The following is a 15129-nucleotide window of genomic DNA, read 5'->3' as shown; positions in this document are numbered from 1 at the left end:
AAAATTCTATAAAATTTTAATACAATGCTTATAACCTCAAAAGAAACGTTGGGATTGATTTTGATGTGTATGGTCCCAAAGGTTTTGGAATTAGGGGCCAAAAAAAGGGGCCCAAATAAGCATTTTTGTAGTTTCCAGTCAATGACTAGTGTTTAAGTGTATAAATCTCTCTGAAATTATACCACAGGTTTCCAGACTACAAAGGGATGGTTCAAGGAGGGGAAGGGGGTATGGCTGAAATCATTTAGCAATAATGGCTATAAAGGGGGGGATGTTTTTCTGGTAAAAAGGAACAATTTAGACAATTTAAAAGCAGTGTAAGGGAGCTAATCCAATTCCATTTAAGAAAACTGTTATATATGTTTTATTGCCTCTCTTGCACTGCTTGAAAATTATGTATTAAGAAATGATGATTGTCAAATATTTCAGCCCATATTAAATTTTTAAGTTTTTTTGCGTGTCAGAAACCTATATTATGTAAAAAATTTGATCACAATCAAAATTCAGACAGTATCAACATAATCAATCTTGAATATTGTGTCCAAACTTGCACCACCTGTTCAGGTTCGACCACTGTGGTGGTATCATGCTGCGCCCAGCGAAGCATTTTATTATACATTTACAGTATGCATATAATTGACAATATTAAATGTCATGATCAAGGTTCAATTAAACACATACATGAAGGGTGGGACACTTATTGGAATTTTTATATAGTCCTCAGGTTCCTCTTTAATGCCAATTATAATCATGAAAATTGACAAATTGACATACCTTGTTTATACATAACATGGCAGACCACTCAATACACAAACTTTGACCCCATTAGTATCTTACATAATTTGATCTATACATAGGTCAGTGTCTGTCTTCATTTTTAATTGAAACTAACAAATACTAAAGAAAGAAGGAGTTACGACCCCTGTCTATGGTAACGGGTTTGTAAACTGTCCGCAAAATATACGAAGTTTACTTGATTTAACCGGTAAAACAGATGTAAATTGTGTTGGATAAGATCCTTTATAGATTTCACATCACACACAACTTAAAATTTTGTTAATTTAACAAAATATTTCGAAGTAAAAGATAAACAATGACAAAATCAAATACTCAAGAACCACCCAATATGGCGTCTTATGCTGACGCATTCAAAAACGGACCCAAGTCCGACGAATCTGATTTCATCTCATCAGTTAAACCTGTATTCTCTCAGGAATCCGATCTATTTGGTAGTATCACAAATCCTATGAAAAGTCTATACCTGACTACGAACGAAATGTTTGAAGCTATTGATAAAGTAGTGCCAAAACGTAGCATCAAAGGCCTACAACGAATCCGTGGACTTTGGCGGATATATTTAGACAACGAAAAAGAGAGGGAACTCTTAGTGTCTAATGGCTTAGAACTTCGTGGTAGGTCAGTATTAGTCTACTCAAGAAATCCAAGAGTTAGGTCATATGAAAACTCAACAGATATCAAGATTCGTGTCAAAGATATACCTCTCTCAGCAGATGATGGACAGATTCTAAGAGTGCTGGAGAGGTACAAATGTGTCATACTTAAACATTTCAGAGAACGACTTCGATATGACAACATGATTACTGACTGTCAAACTGGAGACCGCATTGTGATATGTCAAGGTCCGTTAGAGGAACCGATCCCAAAAAACATACCTATCGGTAAATATAGAGGAACCGTCCTATATAGAGGTCAAAATGACAGCATTGCAAAATGTAGCAAATGCATGGAATTGGGTCATCGCGCTTCGCAATGCCAAAATGACTGGAAATGTCGAAATTGTGGTGAATCTGGACACAAACAGATAGATTGTACGAAAATTGATTCAGCTGAAGGCGAAAGCATACCGCACAACACTGAATATAATGAAGATGATACTAGTTATTATCCATCGCATCAGTCAAACGCAGAGTCAGATAACAATGACGATATAAACGACGATGAGACGCAACATACATTAGGTGATGCACAACCAGATGACTTGCTAAACTGCACTATAGAACAATCGCAGTCAATCCTAACAACTGCCAATGCAGACAAAACAAATGCAGCGTCACAAAAAAATGATCCACCAGCAGTTAGACCTAAAGTTTTTCCAACACGTAAATCAGGCCCAACAAACAAACAAGCTAATCCTGATCATGTCAAACAAAGCAGGAATACGGGTCAACCGCAAATGACGCAATTTATGCAAGTCACAAATCAGGAATCTCGTTCAACTAGAAAAAATGAAAATAAACAAGTCAATACGCCAGAAAGGAAAATCAACATCAGGCCGTGGCATCGAAAAGTCACCAGTGACACCAACTGAGCAATTACACGATGGAACCCGTAATAATGCAAACAAAAGATCAAAAACCGCTTCCTAGACGTCATGCCAGAGATAAAGACCAGAATACTATGTAGACTTATTCTTTTTAATATAAAATCAAAAAAAAACTATAAAAAAAAACATGAATTTGTACATATCTATTTTTAGTTTTTTCATAAGTTTATATGTAAATTTGGACAGCATCTTCTCATACTGTTTGTTATCTTCCATAAAGATAAATACTCAAAGTCATTCAACTACTTGTCACTGGAATGGTCACACCATTCATCATCAAATAATATCAAACCTAAAAGAGAGAGAAAAATTCTATTTCAAACAAAGCTTAAAAGCAAAACAAATCCAGTCTGACTATGTTCATAATTTTCTTGACAGGTACAGAATTTACTGTCTTTTTGTCATTTATTGTCAGATCATTATTACAATAAATAGGAAAACAACTATTATTCACTACTGTAATATAGTACAGAATTTATTTTTAATTAAACAGCTAACTTATGTTATTGTATATACCTGTATATTTATTCTACACAACTTTTCGCCTTTGTACATTTGTATCTTTTTAAACTGTTATTACTGTAAATTTTATTGTTCAAACTTTGAATGTAAGTGCACATTGTATTGCATGTCAAAGTTTGTAAACAAAGTCACCATGATGACCCATATATTGACACATGAAATAATGTGTATATTCTTTTGTACCATTAGAGAATGTTGTGCAATTTTTGAATTGTTTAAGTACTCTTTATTAAATGAATGTCATGTACACGAATGCTTAAATATCGAACTGATCTGTAAAAGACCTACCACTTACAAGAATATATCCGACATCCACGTTGTAAATTATACACATATATACCACGTGATCGATTTCGATCTAGGTCAGAAACAGGTCATGATACCTGTCTATAAAAATAGAATGGAAATTCCCCAACTTTCCGAAAATAATATAAAACAAACTTACCAATCGTATGAAAATTTGGAATAATCTTCACATTTGTTCTATTAATTGCAAAGGACTACAAAAAGCTGAAAAAAGAAAAAGATTAATAGAATGGTCAAGGCAACAAAAATGTGATATCATATTAATGCAAGAAACTCACTTTGTAAATAATATGTCAACCCAATTAAAAAATGAATTTGAAGGACAAATTATATTAAGTAACGGAACAAGCAATTCACGAGGTGTTGCAATTTGGATAAAAAACCCACTAAATTTGAAATTAATTGATAGTTTTGAAGACGAAGAAGGTAGATTTCTACTTGTAAATATGGAAGTTAATGACAACATATTAACTTTAGTTAATTTATATGCACCTAATAACCCACACACTAGAAATAACTTTTTTAAAAACATTAAATTATTGGTGGATAAACATAGTATAGGACAAATAATCATGGGAGGTGATTTTAATGACATATTAGCTCAAATAGATTCAAAAAATAAATCTAAACAAATAAAAAATAAAAAACCAGTCTGTAATCTTAACAAATTAATCAAATCATTAAAAGTTATAGATGTTTGGAGAGAGAAAAACAAACATAAAACACAGTTCACTTGGTGTAGAAAAGATAGATCTGAAGCAACAAGAATTGACTATTTTTTAATAGGATCTGAAGTGTACAAAAACTCCATTTCATGTGATATAAGACCTATAGTTCTGCAACATACTGATCATAATTGTGTCTCACTAAAAATAGATTTAAATAGAGGTCCTAAAGGCAGAGGATACTGGAAATTGAATAGCAGTATATTAGAGAATGAAGATTATGTGAATACAATTTCTAATTTGATAACTAATTATAAAAAGAAAAGTATAAATTATCCCGATCTCGACCTACTATGGGATAACTTTAAAACTGAGGTAAGAGATATTTCAATCAATTTTTGCAAATCTAAAGCTAAGGAAAAAAGAGATAAGATAAATATTTTAGAAAAAGACTTACAAAGACTTAATATCTTAGCTGATACTGAAAACAATAATACAACCAAAACAAGTTTATTGCAAACAATAGAATATACAGAAGAAAAATTAGGAAAGCTTTACTATGAAAAAATAAAGGGTAACCAAATTAGAGCTAGAGCAAAATGGGTGGAAGAGGGTGAAAGAAATTCAGCTTATTTTCTAGGTCTTGAGAAATCTAGGCAAAGCAAAAAAACCATAACACAACTATATGATGAAAAAGGGGAGATAACTAGGGATCATGAAAAAATATTAAACCTTGAAGTAAAATATTATAAAGATTTATACACGTCAACAAATCCAAATTTACAAGAAACACAAAATTATTTAAATGATATTAAAAAACATAAAAAATTAACTGAATGTGAAAGTGATACTTGCGAAGGAGAAATAACTGAAGAAGAATGCACAGAAGCTATATTTAAAATGAAATTAAACCGTGCCCCAGGATTAGATGGACTAAATGTTGAATTTTACAGAAATTTTTGGGTAGAATTAAAAACTTTAATAGTATCAACATTTAACTATTGCTATTCTAAAGGACAATTGTCCAACACACAAAAAATAGGCGTTATATCACTTATTTATAAAAAAATTACCCATTGTCACTTGATAATTATCGACCTATAACACTTTTGAATTATGATGTTAAACTTCTAGCATATGCCTTGGCACAAAGACTTAAACCCCTACTTCATAAACTGGTACATTCTGATAAAAAAGGATATATATAAAATAGGTACATTGGTTTCAACATTAGACAGATACAAGATGCTATTGACTATTCAGAAAATCTCAAAATAGACGGAGCTGTCTTATTTCTAGATTTTAGCAAAGCTTTTGACTCTCTTGAGTGGATCTTTATGTTTGAAACACTAAAAAAGTTTGGTTTTAAAGAAAGTTTTTTAAAATGGATTCAACTAATGTATTCAGATATTAAGGGATGTATAACTAATAATGGCTGGGTTTCAAGTCGTTTTAAAGCATTCCGTGGTATTAAACAAGGCTGTCCGCTTTCTTCGTTACTTTTTGTTCTTGCCGTAGAAATAATGGCTATAAAAATTAGAGAAAACAAAAATATTAAAGGATTAGAAATTAAGCTAGAAAGCAGCACCAATACACTAAAAATATGTCAACTAGCAGACGATACCACTCTGTTCCTACATTCTAAACAGGACATTACAATTGCATTAAATTTAATTGAAACATTTGGTAACTTTTCTGGTCTTAAACTTAATAGAACTAAAACTGAAGGAATATGGCTTGGCAAATTAAAGCACTGCAAAGAAAAATATGAGAATATTAATTGGAGTGATAAACCTATCAAAAGTTTAGGAATTTATTTTGGACACAACAGATTAGAATGTCAAAATCTTAATATTGAAAAACAAATATTGAAATGTGAAAAAATAATAGCTAACTGGAAGAAAAGAAAACTAAGTATATTAGGAAGAATAGTAGTAACTAAATCTTTAATTCTACCAAACTTAACATATATAGCATCAAATACTGTAATACCAAAAGATTCGCTACAAAAATTTAAAACCCTCATATATAATTTTATATGGAATGGTAAAAGAGACAAAATTAAAAGATCAACTCTTTCTCAAAATGATAGACATCGATAATTTTATAAAATCCATACACATAGGCTGGATAACAAAATTATTTAATACTGAAACAGACAATTGGACAGTTATACCAAGATATTATTTAAATAAATTTGGTAATAACTTGATAATATTTCTAATGAATCTGAAAAATATAAATGATCTAGATAAATCAATTTTCAAGAGTGTTCCAGAATTTTACCAAGAATTAATTAAAACTTGGATTAGTGTTAAAGGAGGTGGGTCATCATACCCACATGACTTTCTACAAATAAGAAAACAATTTCTATGGGGAAATAACTTTCTCAGACTAAATGGAAAATGTTTATTCTTTGAAGAGTGGGTAAAAAGCAATTTGTATTTCATAAATGATATTATAGATGATAGAGGTCAAATTTCAGAAACATATATACTTTCTAAACTAAAAAACAAACAAGATTGGATCAGGCAGATATCTTGCATTAAAAAAGCTATACCAAATCAATGGCTTACAATAATAAATCAAGATAATTCAATTAAAACTAAAGTTAATATTCATAATACTATAAATAGTCTAAAAATCATGCTTAATCAAGAAATCAATTCTAAAATGAGTACAAAACAAATTTATAACATTATTATAAATGAAAACAAACTGGACAAACCTATAGGAGTTATAATGTGGGAAAAAATGTTTGCCAAAAACCTGTACTTCAAACTAGAAAATTGTTTCAACTTCATTTTTAACTACTTACCTGACAATAAATTGAAAATGTTTAGATGGAAATTAATTCACTTTATACTTCCATGCAATGATTTATTAGTTAAATGGAAAATTCTCACAAATAATAAATGTAATCATTGCAGTATAAAAGAAGATTATGAACATCTTTATTTTTCTTGCAGTTACAACAGCAATTTTTTATCAAAAATATTCAACCTTCTTAAATTTATAGGTTTCAATGAAAGTATTCTTAATATAGAAAATCTTGTAGTAGGATATAAAATAAATGATGAAGCTTACTATGAAATTAACTTTCTTTTGACTGTAATATTTTTTTCTATCTACAAATCATATTACATCTCTGACTCAAGAAAAACAAAAGTAGATATCTTTAAAATATTCAAGGCAGAAATAAAATCTATAGTTGAAATCAATAATATAATTAAAAGAAAAACCAGTAAATTGATTTTAAAAACCCTAAACTACATAAATGATCATAAATAATAACAAGGATTTGTACAAATATCCCTGAGATCACATGACCCAAGTATTAAGTCACATGACTTGAGCATGTCAGGTGACATTAATGTACTTTAATACCACGTGTTAAAAAAAAAGATAATAATGTATCATTCAATATTGTATAATACACACTTTTTTGTCTTCTTTTTTTACTTTATACCTTATGTGTTTATCTTTGACAACTATGTGTAGTGCACTCTGATGTCGTGTATAATCATGTTTACCCGAGTAGTTTAGATACATCAGTCTAAAATACAACAGGTTTCAAATAAGTTAACAGTTACACTTTTATTATGATTCAAAACATCACGAAAATTATGATCAACTTACCTTTTAAATTAGACAAACTGTCTAAGTATTCATGATTGTGAATTAAATTTATCCAAATCACAAAGATGATGATGGCAAAACGATGCACATTTATCTAATATTAAAAAACACTATCGGACGGAAGTGAAATATTCTCCGGTAAACATGAAATCATTTAAAATATTGTAACATTGTAATCATTAATGTAACATCAATTTACTTTTATTAGATATTCTCCCTGGATACCTAATAACTAATATATCAGGGATACTTAGTGCAATGCTGTACACTAAGTAAATTGTTAACAGCAATAGAGTGCAATAAAGTATATTATCCACGTTAAAAAAAAAAAAAAACAAAAAAACAAATACTAATTTTTAATGTAGATTTCGTTATAAAATTCAGTGTGAAATCCACTTACTGACCTAAAAAGGTTGGGATTCCAGTCATGACCAAGTTTTTATTTACTTAATCTTAGATAAAATACGTGTAATGTGGGGAACATTTTAACTGTTTTCTTTTATTACCCAATTTACCCTACATGTACATTTGTGTCACTGAATTTTTTGTTTTACAAAAATGCAATCATTTGGGTAAAGGCATTTTTATTCATCAAGATATACACTATTTTCATGATTTTGTTATTTTCAGAGTGCTGTGGACCTAGGTGGGCCAAGAAAAGAATTCTTTGGAACAATCATGAAGGCAATAGCAGATCACTACTTTGAGCCCATCCGACCTTGGTCAGATGATTATGAAACCATTGGTCAAATTATAGGTATATTGTTTGTGGTTTGAAACAGTCTTTATAGGTATATTGTTTGTGGATTGAAACAGTCAACGAAGTTGCTCACCTTTGTTTCACTTTCTATGCCATGTATGTTGACATTCTTTTCCTTTAAATGGACGACCACAATTCATGCATGTGTAACCAATCTCTAGCTAATGAATTGAACTGAAAGTCACATGAAAATGGATTTAATGAGGTCCATTTATTCACTTGCAAGTAAATATTCATTGGCAACATTAGTTACTTCTTAATACAGGTTTGATTATACATTATATAGTTTATACTTGTGTATAACTGTAAAAATTGCATCAAATAATTCTTGTCTGTAATACACAAACCTTTTTAATAATCTATCAAACAAATTGATATATACCATGTATACACTAGAACACACCTGTGCTACCGCTGGTCTGTGACTGAATTAAAGTATATAACTTTTTGTCAACACAGGCTTGCTCTGTTTGATGGGATGAAAGAATGACAAACAAACAAATATTTAAGAATTGAAAACTGTCATTTATTATTAAAATGACGAAGAAGCAACACAATGAAAAACATGTATAATGAAATCAATAAATCTTATTTATAAACAACATATTATATGGTTATAATGACAAAACCTTATTGACCCATCCCATCAAAGATGGGGTTACATTCGCCCATCAGAGATGGTGTTACATTCGAATATAAACACTGACATATTTTTTAACCAAATAAAACATGAATACACAATATTCATTATTAAACAAAATTAAAATATTTCAATTTAAATTGGTTCAAACATAATGAAAAAATCCGAATTAGCTATCCAGGGAGGGATGGTGGGTATTTTTTAGTTCCAAAATTTTCCTGCCACTTCTAACTGCAACTGAAGCGCCTTCTGAGATCATATAACATGATCAGGGGAAGGAATAACTTGGTATTTGCGTTTCTACCAAATAAGAAAAAAGAGTTATGCCGCTTTCCATAGTACCGCCTAGTTTGCCAAAAAATCAGTTTTAATAAAAATTAGCATTTTTGTCAACACAGGCTTGCTCTGTTTGATGGGATGATAGAATGACAAACAAACAAATATTTAAAAATTGAAAACTGTCATTTATTATTAGAATGACGAAGAAGCAACACAATGAAAAACATGTATAATGAAATCAATAAATCTTATTTATAAACAACATATAAACCAAGTTTCTTGTGAAGAAAAAAAAAACATTTAAAAACAACAAACACTGGACATGCTGAAAACCAACATCAAATGAACAGGTATTTTCAGATAAAAAACTTTTTAACCAAAACTGAAACTTTAACATAGTGTCATTATCCAATTTATGACATAAAATATGGTATAATTATTAAATACTGGAACACTTATAAACAAGGAATGTCATTATGACTAGAACTGTTTTAAAGAAACATATTCAGACATGTATGCTTCTTGACTAGAATGTTTTCATGAGTAGAGTATTTTCATCAGAAAAATGTAGATATTAAAGATTTATAAGACAATGTATAAAAGAGTGTATTTTTAATAAAAAAAAAAATAACCATTGAATCTTCCTCAATTGAAAAAAAAGGCAACTCGAAAAAAAAGTATTAAGACATTCGACTGTTTTCATATTTCTAACAATATTTAATTATGTGATAAGGTTATATTTTTGCCAGGCTTTAATGAAAACCTAAGAAATCTAAAGTTTGGGGTGAAATCTATAGCACCCCATTAAAAGTAAATGGTCTGTACTGAAATGTTTTTAATGCATAAAAAAAAATGGCAGCATAGCTCCTAAGGACATGTTTTAATTGAATTCACACAGGCCACACAGTTTGGGTATATTTAATATTGTAAGAAAGAGAGTAATTGCAATGAGTGGGGCAGCCCCCCTTATCCTAAAGGAGCATACTCATTGCAATCGAAGATAGATTTAATATAGAGAGAGTATATTTATTTTTCAAGCTAACCATTCATTTTCTCTACATCTTTGTGTAGTTAGGGTTGCTTCTTATTGATTTGGCATGATCTATATCCATTAACATTTCAAATGAGCCCTTCCTCCGTACAGGCGTGTTTACAGATATCCATGAAGATTTAAGTCACGGAGGAGTGGTTTCATCTTTGTCGTCTTCACAACGATTTGTAGAAAATATGCCATACTTCAAGCTGTTGTCGAATTATTTAACCACTGAAATTGGTTCCATAAAGTCAGGCTCCACAGATTCTGTACCCGATTTGTTTGAGACAGAATGGTTATCGTGTCAGTTATGAATATCCGCTGCATCATCGTCAATGATATCATCACACATCATTACATGTGCCTGAATCTGTATAAACAGTTTACTAATAAACTTTTTTGTTTGTTATTTGTCTTAAAATTGACATGAGACGACAGCGTAAAGTACTCCTCCGTGACTTCATGGATACCTGTAAACAATTTCCATGTGCTTTATCATTAAATGGTCACATGAACGCTTGATGGGAAGCTAAGAAAAACCGAACTTGAAATGCGTAATTGACCCAGACTTTAAATCATTTCCGGAAAGGACCCAAAGTTCCGGATCGCGTCAATAGAAGTATTAAAAAAAATTTCTTCAAATTTAAAGCAATAAAATTTTCACAGTCGGGAGGATTTTCAAGGGTCGGTCGGTAAACTGCAAACAAACAATATTTTAATTTAAGCCTAACAATATTTAATCATATGGGTCATTTTCAAAAAATGTCGAATTTTCAGTACACCCATACTAAAATTTTTATTTCTAATGGAAATTTCAGTTGTAATGGTTTAAATGAAAACTTGTCGGATTTGTGATTCAGATCATTAATAATAAACACACCTTAGATCTATTTTGATAGATTAAACTGCATTTAAGTCCGATTTGGGGGGTATTTGTGTGCGTACATTGTCAGAAAAACACATTTCAAATGATTTTTTTCCGATTTTCTGATCGCCTTGATATCTGCAAAAGGGACTTTTTAAGAACGTTAATTATATTTCTAACGAAAAATCGTAGCTTCTTTATCATTGTATGTAACAGATTATCTACAAACTAAATTCAATCAGCGTACAGGAGGTTCATGTCTATCCTGTTACCGCTACTTAAATCAGTCGTTAAATTATTCTCTCTATGAATATTGAATCAGTCAGTGTTGATTTCAAAAATGCAAAGTAATCTTTACATTTAAAACGCCTCGTTTCTTGAACGACAGTGTAGAGAAAAGAAATTTCAAGACATTTAGTGAAAAAAAATAGAGCGTACTTTTTTTCATGTCTATGCTGTTACCAACCATTTTGATTAATTACACTAACAGTATGGTTGTAAAAAGTGCAATAACGTGTTGGAAACCAAATTCACAATAGAAAACCATAATCACTTCACCAAAAGGAGTAGTTATTTCACAACAGCAATCAAAAACGAAGAAATTTGTCTATCCTGTTATGTCTATCCTGTAACTATGGTTGCTATGGTTACAGTAACAGGATAGACAATTATAGACAAAAACGTCGTTAAATTTTTGATCTTAACATGTAGGTGGAAAACGAATGAAATATTTCATTGTTTGAACTCATCTTAAGGTTATAACGTCTTAATCTTCCCAATTAAGCATTTGCAGGTGCAATACTGATATCGGTAACAGGATAGACAAAAAGGTTCATGTCTATCCTGTTACCGCTACTTAAATCAGTCGTTAAATTATTCTCTCTATGAATATTGAATCAGTCAGTGTTGATTTCAAAAATGCAAAGTAATCTTTACACTTAAAACGCCTCGTTTCTTGAACGACAGTGTAGAGAAAAGAAATTTCAAGACATTTAGTGAAAAACAATAGAGCGTACTTTTTTTCATGTCTATGCTGTTACCAACCATTTTGATTAATTACACTAACAGTATGGTTGTAAAAAATGCAATAACGTGTTGAAAACCAAATTCACAATAGAAAACCATAATCACTTCACCAAAGAAAGTTGTTATTTCACAACAGCAATCAAAAACGAATAATCTATTATTTTACAGAATGAATATATATAGAAGTTTATTCTCTTGAAAACCATCTAAATAGTAACGTAAAACAAGCTTAACATTTTATCTAAACCTTTTCTTAATAACCCAAAATTTCTTTTGAAAATGGTAACAGGATAGACAAAATATTGTACCACCGATCAAAAAATGTTTCAAGATATTCTTGCATGACATCATTAAGATTGCATCTTTTAATATGTTGTTCATAAAGTACTGTTTGTTTTGATTTGCTTGTGTAGAGGGTTGTTTGAATAAGCAACTTTTAATAAATTTTCGATTTCAAAATTCGACATTTTTTGAAAATGACCCATATGTGATAAGGTTATATTTTTGCCAGGCTTTAATGAAAACCAAAGAAATCTAAAGGTGGGGATGAAATCCATAGCACCCCATTAAAAGTAAATGGTCTGTACTGAAATGTTTTTAATGCATAAAAAAAATTGGCAGCATAGCTCCTAAGGACATGTTTTAATTGAATTCACACAGGCCACACAGTTTGGGTATATTTATTATTGTAAGAAAGAGAGTAATTGCAATGAGTGGGGCAGCCCCCTTTATCCTAAAGGAGCATACTCATTGCAATCGAAGATAGATTTAATATAGAGAGAGTATATTTATTTTTCAAGCCAACCATTCATTTTCTCTACATCTTTGTGTAGTTAGGGTTGCTTCTTATTGATTTGGCATGATCTATATCCATTAACATTTCAAATGAGCCCATTTCTCCGTACAGGCGTGTTTACAGATATCCATGAAGATTTAAGTCACGGAGGAGTGGTTTCATCTTTGTCGTCTTCACAACGATTTGTCGAAAATATGCCATACTTCAAGCTGCTGTCGAATTATTTAACCACTGAAATTGGTTCCATAAAGTCAGGCTCCACAGATTCTGTACCCGATTTGTTTGAGACAGAATGGTTATCGTGTCAGTTATGAATATCCGCTGCATCATCGTCATTGATATCATCACACATCATTACATGTGCCTGAATCTGTATAAACAGTTTACTAATAAACTTTTTTGTTTGTTATTTGTCTTAAAATTGACACGAGACGACAGCGTAAAGTACTCCTCCGTGACTTCATGGATACCTGTAAACAATTTCCATGTGCTTTATCATTAAATGGTCACATGAACGCTTGATTGGAAGCTAAGAAAAACCGAACTTGAAATGCGTAATTGACCCAGACTTTAAATCATTTCCGGAAAGGACCCAAAGTTCCGGATCGCGTCAATAGAAGTATTAAAAAAAATTTCTTCAAATTTAAAGCAATAAAATTTTCACAGTCCGGAGGATTTTCAAGGGTCGGTCGGTAAACTGCAAACAAACAATATTTTAATTTAAGCCTAACAATATTTAATCATATGGGTCATTTTCAAAAAATGTCGAATTTTCAGTACACCCATACTAAAATTTTTATTTCTAATGGGAATTTCAGTTGTAATGGTTTAAATGAAAACTTGTCGGATTTGTGATTCAGAACATTAATAATAAACACACCTTACATCTATTTTGATAAGATTAAACTGCATTTAAGTCCGATTTGGGGGGTATTTGTGTGCGTACATTGTCAGAAAAACACATTTCAAATGATTTTTTTCCGATTTTCTGATCGCCTTGATATCTGCAAAAGGGATTTTTTAAGAACGTTAATTATATTTCTAACGAAAAATCGTAGCTTCTTTATCATTGTATGTAACAGATTATCTACAAACTAAATTCAATCAGCGTACAGGAGGTTCATGTCTATCCTGTTACCGCTACTTAAATCAGTCGTTAAATTATTCTCTCTATGAATATTGAATCAGTCAGTGTTGATTTCAAAAATGCAAAGTAATCTTTACACTTAAAACGCCTCGTTTCTTGAACGACAGTGTAGAGAAAAGAAATTTCAAGACATTTAGTGAAAAAAAATAGAGCGTACTTTTTTTCATGTCTATGCTGTTACCAACCATTTTGATTAATTACACTAACAGTATGGTTGTAAAAAGTGCAATAACGTGTTGAAAACCAAATTCACAATAGAAAACCATAATCACTTCACCAAAGGGAGTAGTTATTTCACAACAGCAATCAAAAACGAAGAAATTTGTCTATCCTGTTATGTCTATCCTGTAACTATGGTTGCTATGGTTACAGTAACAGGATAGACAATTATAGACAAAAACGTCGTTAAATTTTTGATCTTAACATGTAGGTGAAAAACGAATGAAATATTTCATTGTTTGAACTCATCTTAAGGTTATAACGTCTTAATCTTCCCAATTAAGCATTTGCAGGTGCAATACTGATATCGGTAACAGGATAGACAAAAAGGTTCATGTATATCCTGTTACCGCTACTTAAATCAGTCGTTAAATTATTCTCTCTATGAATATTGAATCAGTCAGTGTTGATTTCAAAAATGCAAAGTAATCTTTACATTTAAAACGCCTCGTTTCTTGAACGACAGTGTAGAGAAAAGAAATTTCAAGACATTTAGTGAAAAACAATAGAGCGTACTTTTTTTCATGTCTATGCTGTTACCAACCATTTTGATTAATTACACTAACAGTATGGTTGTAAAAAGTGCAATAACGTGTTGAAAACCAAATTCACAATAGAAAACTATAATCACTTCACCAAAGAAAGTTGTTATTTCACAACAGCAATCAAAAACGAATAATCTATTATTTTACAGAATGAATATATATAGAAGTTTATTCTCTTGAAAACCATCTAATTAGTAACGTAAAACAAGCTTAACATTTTATCTAAACCTTTTCTTAATAACCCAAAATTTCTTTTGAAAATGGTAACAGGATAGACAAAATATTGTACCACCGATCAAAAAATGTTTCAAGATATTCTTGCATGACATCATTAAGATTGCAT

General features: G+C 30.7%; 1 long non-coding RNA gene across 1 annotated transcript; it reads right to left on the bottom strand.

Annotated features, from left to right (window-relative positions):
• Positions 1–2421: 2421 nt before the first annotated feature.
• On the bottom strand, positions 2422–7535 carry LOC143076205 (uncharacterized). The gene is made up of 3 exons (XR_012978563.1): positions 7477–7535; positions 3312–3376; positions 2422–2636 (listed from the first exon to the last, which is right to left on the bottom strand). It is a non-coding gene; the product is annotated as an uncharacterized LOC143076205 (long non-coding RNA).
• Between the last annotated feature and the right edge of the window lie 7594 nt (positions 7536–15129).

The sequence above is a fragment of the Mytilus galloprovincialis genome, chromosome 5 (genome assembly GCF_965363235.1).
Source record: "Mytilus galloprovincialis chromosome 5, xbMytGall1.hap1.1, whole genome shotgun sequence".
NCBI classification, from domain to species: Eukaryota; Metazoa; Mollusca; class Bivalvia; order Mytilida; family Mytilidae; genus Mytilus; species Mytilus galloprovincialis.
The sequence above is the reverse complement of the archived record's forward strand: the minus strand, read 5'-3'. Positions and strand labels throughout refer to the sequence as shown.